This window comes from Berghia stephanieae, chromosome 11 (assembly GCF_034508935.2).
Source record: "Berghia stephanieae isolate SIO BIC M18660-M18661 chromosome 11, UCSD_Bste_1.3, whole genome shotgun sequence".
Classification (NCBI taxonomy): Eukaryota; Metazoa; Mollusca; class Gastropoda; order Nudibranchia; family Aeolidiidae; genus Berghia; species Berghia stephanieae.
Genome location: NC_088370.1, coordinates 11,339,073 through 11,347,732, shown reverse-complemented (window position 1 = coordinate 11,347,732; position 8,660 = coordinate 11,339,073). Strand labels below are relative to the sequence as shown.

Below are 8,660 nucleotides of genomic sequence, written 5' to 3'. Positions count from 1 at the left end.
TGCATCATGGCCTAATAGGCGTCATGTCTCGTTCTTCATGTTACGTGTTGCTGTCGGTTAGCGACCCTTTGTAACGCGCTTTGAGCACGTTTGGTGTATATTGCTCTGTATAAAAGCTCAGGTTATGTTTCTTTTATTTTTTTAAGAGGGAATCATAATATAACAATAACTAAAAAAGTTTTAAATCCAGTTCTAAACTTTTGTGTACCTCGTTTTCCTCGCGGTTCTGTGGTGTCGACAAAACCAGTTCGCAGCTATGTGTGGTGTCGAGAAACCGTTCGCAGCAAGTCACCGCGCGCGCATCAAAATCCTACAACACACGCAGAGCTGGCTCAAACAAGAAACAGGACCGTTCCGTTCCGTTCGCGTTAACAAGAGTGATAACAAAAAATAATATATAGGCTATATAAAATAATAAAAGAGGTGCGTTCTTTGTCGCGAACTCCCCTTGGCTAGCAAAATTCACCCGTTGTCATGTTGATAAAAGAGAGAGTGAAATCTTAAATTGCCGCAGACGACTGGCATTTATTTCGTCGCTTGTATTTGTGTTCATTCATCCTCTTCGCCTGCTCGCACTTTTCCTTTCATTGAATGCCAGTCAACTTTTATGGGATTTTGTCAATAGTGTTCTTAATAAAAACGTTTTTGAGTTCGTATTCGGAGAACTTTAGTGTGTAATTTAATTAATCGTTTAAACCAAAAAAAAAATCGTATGAATGTGTTTTGAAAGTTTTAATACCGCACTTGATTACATCGCAGTCAACAAGCTATTAACTCACTTGTTGATCCGGGAACCATTGGAATAAGGGATAACATTGTTAAATTTATATTCCATTTTTTTTAAAAAATAATTTTTACAATTTGTGTTCGGTTTTTTTTAAACACTCCTAACGTAAATCATACCCATTTTCTGGTAATTTGACGATCGCAAGTTATGATAATCTTTGCTGTGAAACTGTGAATGTTATCTTTTAGAAGGAAATGTTTTAGGGAAATGCTTCACAAGTTTTGAAGTACTAGCTACTCCAGATCTAATGATTAGAAAGATATACCAATAGAAGCTACTTATGGTAGAAAATTAATATCATTTTCATTTGCTTAATACAGTATCATTTATATTCATTTGTTTGATATTATTTCAATTTGTTACATAAGGAGGAGCATTTGACGCTTTTTTTAAAACTTCTGTGACAGAACTGAGTCAATACTTGTGAAATACCATGTTTTTTGAAAGTTTTAATACCGCACTTGATTGCATCGCAGTCAACAAGCTATTAACTCACTTGTTGATCTGGGAACCATTGGAATAAGTGATAACATTGTTAAATTTATATTTCTTTTTTCTCATGACAATAATATGATGGTAGACGTCTATAATATTTCGAAAGAAATTGATCAAAGGAATTTATTGTGGATTTACAGTTGAAAAGGATTTTAAAATAAAACTTTGGATTTATCTGTACCAAGCGATAACAGAAGGGAAATATTGGGGCAGGGTAAGTTAGATATTAATATTTTATATGTGCGCGCGCGCGTTTGTGTAGGATGTGTCTATGTGTTTGTGTGCGTTATATTTTTATAGATAGTTCACAACATTCCATCCGGAAGTATAACGGACCAACACACAAAACTATGTGTAACTATAACTTTTATAGTGTGGATAATACAGTTAAATGAGAATTACTCATAAACGTGGATGGCAAAAAACAATAACACAGTCCTGAGTGACGTCAACTTTGTTCTATCTATAGCTCGGTTTTTACTGTTTCACCCATGGTTTCACCATGCCTTGTGTGTTCCACATAATGACGTCGTACTGTTAGATACCCTTTTTGTAATACATATTATAGCATCCTTATTATAGATAGTATGCGCTTGGCTAAGAAGCTCATAACATTGCCATCCGGAAGTTTAACGGACCAACACACAAAACTATGTGTAACCTTAAACGCTTATAGTCTGGTTAATACAGTTTAGTGAGAATTATCTACTCATTAACGCGAATGGTAAAAAACAATAACAAAGACCTGAGTGACGTTATCTTCGTTCTATCCATAGTCTGGTTAATACAGTTTAGTGAGAATTATCTACTCATTAACGCGAATGGTAAAAAACAATAACAAAGACCTGAGTGACGTTATCTTCGTTCTATCCATAGTCTGGTTAATACAGTCTAGTGAGAATTATTCATAAACGTGGATGGCAAAAAACGTCCTGAGTGACATCAACTTTGTTCTATCTATAGTTCGGTTTTACTGTTTCACCCATGGTTTCACCATCACCATGCCTTGTGTGTTCCACATAATGACGTCGTATAGATAGTATGCGCTTGGCCAAGGAGTTCACAACATTGCCATCCGGAAGTATAACGGACCAACACACAAACTCTGTGTAACCATGAACTTTTATAGTCTGGTTAATACAGTTTAGTGAGAACAACTCACAAACGCGGATGGCAAAAACAATAACAAAGGCCTGAGTGACGTCATCTGCATACTATCTATAGCTCGGTTTTACTGTATCACCGTAACCATCGTTATGTTATAGCCTGACACTGAAATCCAAAAAGACTGGCAGTTTGACGTCATTATTTGGTTTTTGCACGGCCTAGTGAGTTGTTGTTAGTAGAGCTCATGGAAACAAGTCATTACATTGGTTGAACTATTGAATACAACTCACGATTTGTTTTCTTTTCTGGCAAAAGACTGGCATTTTGACGTCATTTTTTGGTCAGTGTCAGGCCATAACTTTACGAAGGCCACTGTTTCACCCACGGTTTCACCATGCCTTGTGTGTTCCACATAATGACGTCGTAGACCCAATGAATATCCATTCCATACATGACTTTAGCACTGTTAGATCGTAGCCGTCGTTAACTTATAGTCTACACTAGATAGAACTCTCTAGAGCTTACAGTTTGACGTCATTTTAAAGGTTTGTGCAGCGTCTAGTTGATGTTAGTAGAGCTCAAGGAAACAAGTGATTCTATTGGTTGAACTAGTGAACACTACTCACGATTTGTTTTCTTTTCCGGCCAAAGACTTTTCTTTTGACGTCAATTTTTGGTCAGTGTCAGGCTATAGATAGAATGAAGTGACGTCACTCAGGTCTTTGTTATTGTTTTTTTGTTTGTTTTTTTTTTTTTTTTTTTTTTTGCCATTCACGTTTATGAATAATTCTCACTTAACTGTATTATTATCCAGACTATAGAAAGTTCATGGTTACACAATAGTTTTGTGTGTTGGTCCGGTCTACTTCCTGATGGCAATGTTATGAGCTTCTTAGTCAAGCGCATACTATCTATAAGTTTACGATGGCTACGGTTAGATACCCTTTTTGGAATACATATTATAGCATCCTTATCATATATGTTACAATCTGGTACTAATTTACGCTTGAGTCATTTTAATCAAGTTCTTTACCCAAGGACACAACACTGTTGTCACTCGTTAAAGCACGCCAGCGCAGCATAGACATTTTGAAATAGTCCATAGCGTTGTCTCTGTCCGAAAAAAAAATGATATTATCGCCAAACAGGCCTCATGTCTCGCTTTACATGTTAAGTCTTGCTGTTGGTTAGGGACCCCTGTATAGAGCTTTGAGCACGTTTAGTGGATCTATAGTGGATACAGGCTCTATAAAAGCTCAAGTTTTTTGGGTTTGTTTTTTAATGTCTCCGCAAATATTGCGGCTGGGTGGGGTTCCTGACCTCCCATAGTGGGCAGGGGGGGTACTTGCTGTGTCTTCTATCCCCTTATATCTGTTTTCCAACATACTTTCTGTCTTTGTCTTGGATTGAGATTACTTGGTTTTGTCCTGGCCCTGGCCGGGAGGGAAACAGTCAAATGCATAGTTATTGTTTTGGGAGATGATATTTGTTTCCTTGTAAATCATCTCTCTGTTATGTATTATTATATTTTTATTTTGAATTTATAATGTAAACATTTGAGTGTATTCCTCTTTGTTGGATTTTGTGCTTGTGTCCGGATGAGACTTATAGGTGGTCTCAAACTAAGTACTTTGATATTTCTCTTGGAATCTACATCTGATTCCTATTTGTTCCCAGTTCCCCTATGTCTTACCTTTTCTTGGGTGCTTTATTTGTAATTCTAGAACTTTTTACTATCCCGTTTTCTTCCTTTTTACTGGCGCTGATATGACCTAAATGTGTTGCAAGCGCCGTAAAACCCTTAAAAACAAACAAACAAATATTGCGGGCTCTCCACTAAATGTGACCCACCGCGTCAATACGGTATAACATCGTAGGGGGGGGGGATGCCAAAAATAGGGAATTCAAAATCACAATGATCAAAAATGAGACCTGTCGTTTCCATCAGGTGTTGCGTCGAGATTAAGCAAGATGCCGGCAAAAAAAGTGAGTTAGAAAAATACAAGAAGAAAAATAAAAATCCCAAAAAAGGCAGTCTTCCTGGACTGGGGATCGAACCTCAGACCTCCTGATTACCGGTCCGACGTGCCTTATAACGGTATTGTGTTGTGTTAGAATGTTTAAGATCTTAAAAAATGATTTCTTAGTCTGGTTAACTCTGTCCCTTTTTTTTTTTTTTTTAAGATTACAGGATAACATATTTTGGTAACAAAAACCGAAAATCTTTTATCACTCAAAAACAATATCTATCTTGGGGGCTACTTTTATTTTGTTGAACCAATTGGATTCAAAAGTCTGATGTCACGTCGCCCAGCAACGGCGGCCATCGTGGTTCTAAACAAAGACAATCTGTCCTTTTTATTCTTCATGCTGGCTAGAACATTTCATGTCTTGTGATCAGAATGTGTAAAAGTCAAAACATGATCAGATGTTTTTTCCTTTGGATACGCTTTTATGCTTGTCGGAGAAATATTTGATAAGGGCGTCCGCCATAGTTCCGATAGTTTAGAGCCAGTTACTAAGTAACTATGCGTCACTACAAGGGAAGTGACGTTACGACTGTTGAAGCGTATTAGCTGCCGTGGTCTGTAAAAACTCATAGGGATCCGAAACTAATATACTGTATTTTAAAGATATGGCCAGAAAAATTCGTCCTTCGATTATCTATCAATTTTAATGACCCTCATCTTGTCTGAAAACTCTCAAACCTGGGACTTCGCGAAGTCTTCATTAGTCCCAGGTTTCAGAGTTTTTACCAAGATGAGAGTCGTTTAAATTGATCAATATTTAAAGGACGAATTTTCTGGCCAAAGTTTTAAATACGTGTTGGTTTTTTTTTTTCAGAGTACGGCAGTAAACTGGTTAAACATCCTGGCACCTGGCACATCCTGACATAATACTGTTTTAACTCACTCAATCCTAGAGATTTTTGTTACTTTTCGAAATTGGAAAAAATGTATTAAAATTGAGCATGTGCATAGATAGATAGTTTTATTCAACTGCCATTAACATGCAAAAACTAAAAACATTATCTTTGATACTACGCCTATAATTTGTCTCAGAAAAATGTAATAATAAATAGGCATGGGGTAAAAGTAACCCGGATAAACTACGGATATAGTCGGTGTTAGGGTTGAGTGAGTTAACCCTCTCCTTTCCAACTATAGGAAAATCGTCGCATTCGTTACGATACAACCAACATTTTTCTTATTCAAAGTTCTCTTGTACATCTTAAAATTTAAAGAAAATGTATGTTGCAGACCTCTATCTAGTATATGTTTTGCTAAAGAAATTATGTATCGCAAGAACTTTAGTGCTGTTGTCTTTGAGGGATAAAAAAGAAACTAATTTTGTGTTAGTTGGGTGTGAAATTTTGGGGATAATCCTGAAAATGGCTGGTAAGGAGAGAGTTAAGATGATAGGTAAGATTTGATGTAAAATTATTTCAGACTAAAATGAAATGTATGCGATTCGTAAAAGTTTTGCAGTTGCAGACTATTCTCTAGTCCTTCCCCACTTTAGACCAAGAAGGAAGAGAACTCGATATTGTGATGATAAAGTTTTGTATCTCAAGTGTTCAATGTTTACAAATTTGGAGATGGATCTTGAGACAGCGTGTAGTCGAAATGATTTAGGAATGCTTTTCGAGATTTTATTAGTGGGGTGGTATAGGAATTGAAGAAGGAATGGTGTGTTGGGGGGGGGGGGGGGGAAATGAATCCGTATTATAATTAATGATGATAATGATGATGGTGAATGATATGACGACGACGATGATGGTGATGATGATGATGATGATGATGATGATGATGATGATAATGTGAATAAGGTGGATGAAGGAAGTGAAGAAGAAAGAAGAAGAAGAAGAAGAGAGAAGAAGAAGAAGAAGAAGAAGAAGAAGAAGAAGAAGAAGAAGAAGAAGAGAAGAAGAAGAAAGAAAGAAGATGAAGAAGAAAAGAAAAGATAAAAGAAAGATAGTAAAGAAAAAAGAATGAAGAGAAAGAAGAAGAAAGATATATTGTTTTAAAACAAAAATACTGGGAAGTTTACTGCCATAGTATGTTGCTAGGCTAAGAACGTTCGTTTTATTGAATTAACCCCCACCCCCCAACCCCACCCCACCCCAATGGAAAGAAAGAATACGGAAAGAGAGAGGGGGGATGAGGTAAAAAAAAAAACTAATGAAAAGAAAACGAAGGAGATGCAAACGAGAGACTGAAAAGATAGAACGAACAAACCATATTTTGTCAGGAAGCGAAGCTGTTTGACTCTTTAGAGAAAAATCCAGCTAAGTGCTCACTCACACTGGCAAATCACCTTTATTTCTTTGTGAACTAAAATTAAACACTTTTTTTTTCAGACGTACATGTGTTAGGGTGAACTTACACTTGTCACTTTAGACTTCATAGAGAGTTCTTTGAAGTATAAGATACATTTGACAACTTGAGTTTTGTTTTTTTTCAATCAATCTATTTGTGAAGTTTTTTTTTTTTTAATTGGTTAAAGTGGGACAAAACGTGTTTTGTGAGTGTAAAGCAGCAAGGTATTTCTAGTTGCTATGTGAAATATTCTTTTAATAGAGTGAGCAACAGAAACAGAAGGGAAGAACCTGGTACGTGTATTTCTGTATGTGTTGTGTGTGTATGTGTGTATGCGTGTGAATTGTGTGTGCGTATGTATGTATGTATGTATGTATGTATGGATGTATGTATGTATGTAGGTATGTATGTATGTATGTATGTATGTATGTATGTATGTATGTATGTATGTATCTATGTATGTATGTATGTATGAAACACACAAATACACAGAAAGAGAGGAGTGAGAGAGATAGAGAGAGAGAGAGAGAGAGAGAGAGAGAGAGAGAGAGAGAGAGAGAGAGAGAGAGAGAGAGAGAAACTGTCTGTCAGATGTTATTGTTATTACAGTGGAGCCGGTTTAATTAAAGGACTCGGGTATTTGGAAACTGATAATTGGCATAGATAGAATTTTTAGAATTCTGACATGTGACGAGAGATGGAATTTGGAACATCCATAATATAATCGATGGCCGAGCTGGGCGGTATCTTTCTTCTCTAGTATCAAAGTTTTAAGTGCTGTTAAGTGAATCCAGTAGTCGGATGGGTGACAATCGTCGGTAATATATGGCCAAGGGGGTAAAAGTATGCATTTCATTTCAGGGTTCCTGGATAGCTCATAAATCACGCTCTCACCGGCCAGGCGGAGTTGTCGTACCAATTAGGTCGCGGGTTCAAACCCCATCACCGCCGCAAAAAAAAAAAATATTCTCTATTGTCTTCTGGCACTTTTCTACTCACTTCATCTCTTGTTGTTACATTTCATTTTACACACGATTTTACAACGGTACAAGACATTAAATACTTCGGGGAAACCTCTGTATTGTAATGGTCGCACTTCTGACTGGTAATCAGGAGGCCTGAGGTTCGATCCTTGGTCAAGGCAGACTGACTGGGTGGGGATCCTGACCTCCCATAGTGGGCAGGGAGGTACATGCTGTGTCTTCTATCCCCCCATACCTGTTTCCCAATTGTTTCCTGTCATTGTCTTGGAATGAGATTACTTAGTTTTGTCCTGATCCTTGCCGGAGCTCCTTGGCTGGGAGGGAAACAGTCGAATGTATAGTTATAGTTTTGGGAGATGATATTTTTTTCCTTGTAAATCATCTCTCTATTATGCATTGTATTATGTTGAGTTTACATATTATATTAAATGATTGGTAAACATTTGAGTGTATTCCTCTTAGATGGGACCTGTGCTTGTGTCTGGATGAGACTTTTAGGTGATCTCAAACTAAGTGCATTGGTGGTCTGCTCTTGGAATCTACATCTGATCCCTATTTGTTCCCAGTTCCCCTATGTCTTACTTTTTCTTGGGTGCTTGTATTGTAATTCTATAACTTTTTACTATCCCATTTTCTTCCTTTTTACTGGCGCTGATATAACCTAAATAATAATAATAATAATAATAATGCTGAAAACTTATATAGCGCTATAACTCCGAGACACCAGACTCTAAGCGCTTAAATTACAAATTACTTTGGCTGAAACATACTCATTCACACACACAAGCACACACACACACACATACACACACACAACACAACACACAACACAAACCAAACCTATCTTGCTTCTCATACCATCTACTAAAATCGAAACAAATATGTTTTAAGCGAACGTTTAAAAATAGACAAAGATTCTTTTTCACGAATGCTCTGCGGTAAGGCGTTCCAAATAGAGGGTCCGAAATG

General features: G+C 36.9%; 1 protein-coding gene across 3 annotated transcripts in view; it reads left to right on the top strand.

The window, feature by feature from the left end:
* Positions 1 to 314: 314 nt before the first annotated feature.
* LOC144957308 (uncharacterized) overlaps positions 315 to 8,660 on the top strand; it is a 60,672-nt gene continuing 52,326 nt past the window's right edge. The window contains exons 1-2 of one of the 3 annotated variants that reach the window (XM_078888445.1): positions 315 to 423; positions 1,156 to 1,496. The gene's annotated coding sequence lies outside the window, so the exon portion shown is untranslated. Of the gene's footprint in view, positions 671 to 1,155; positions 1,497 to 8,660 lie in introns of all 3 variants that reach the window. The other 2 variants (XM_078888444.1, XM_078888443.1) reach the window with 2 other exon arrangements.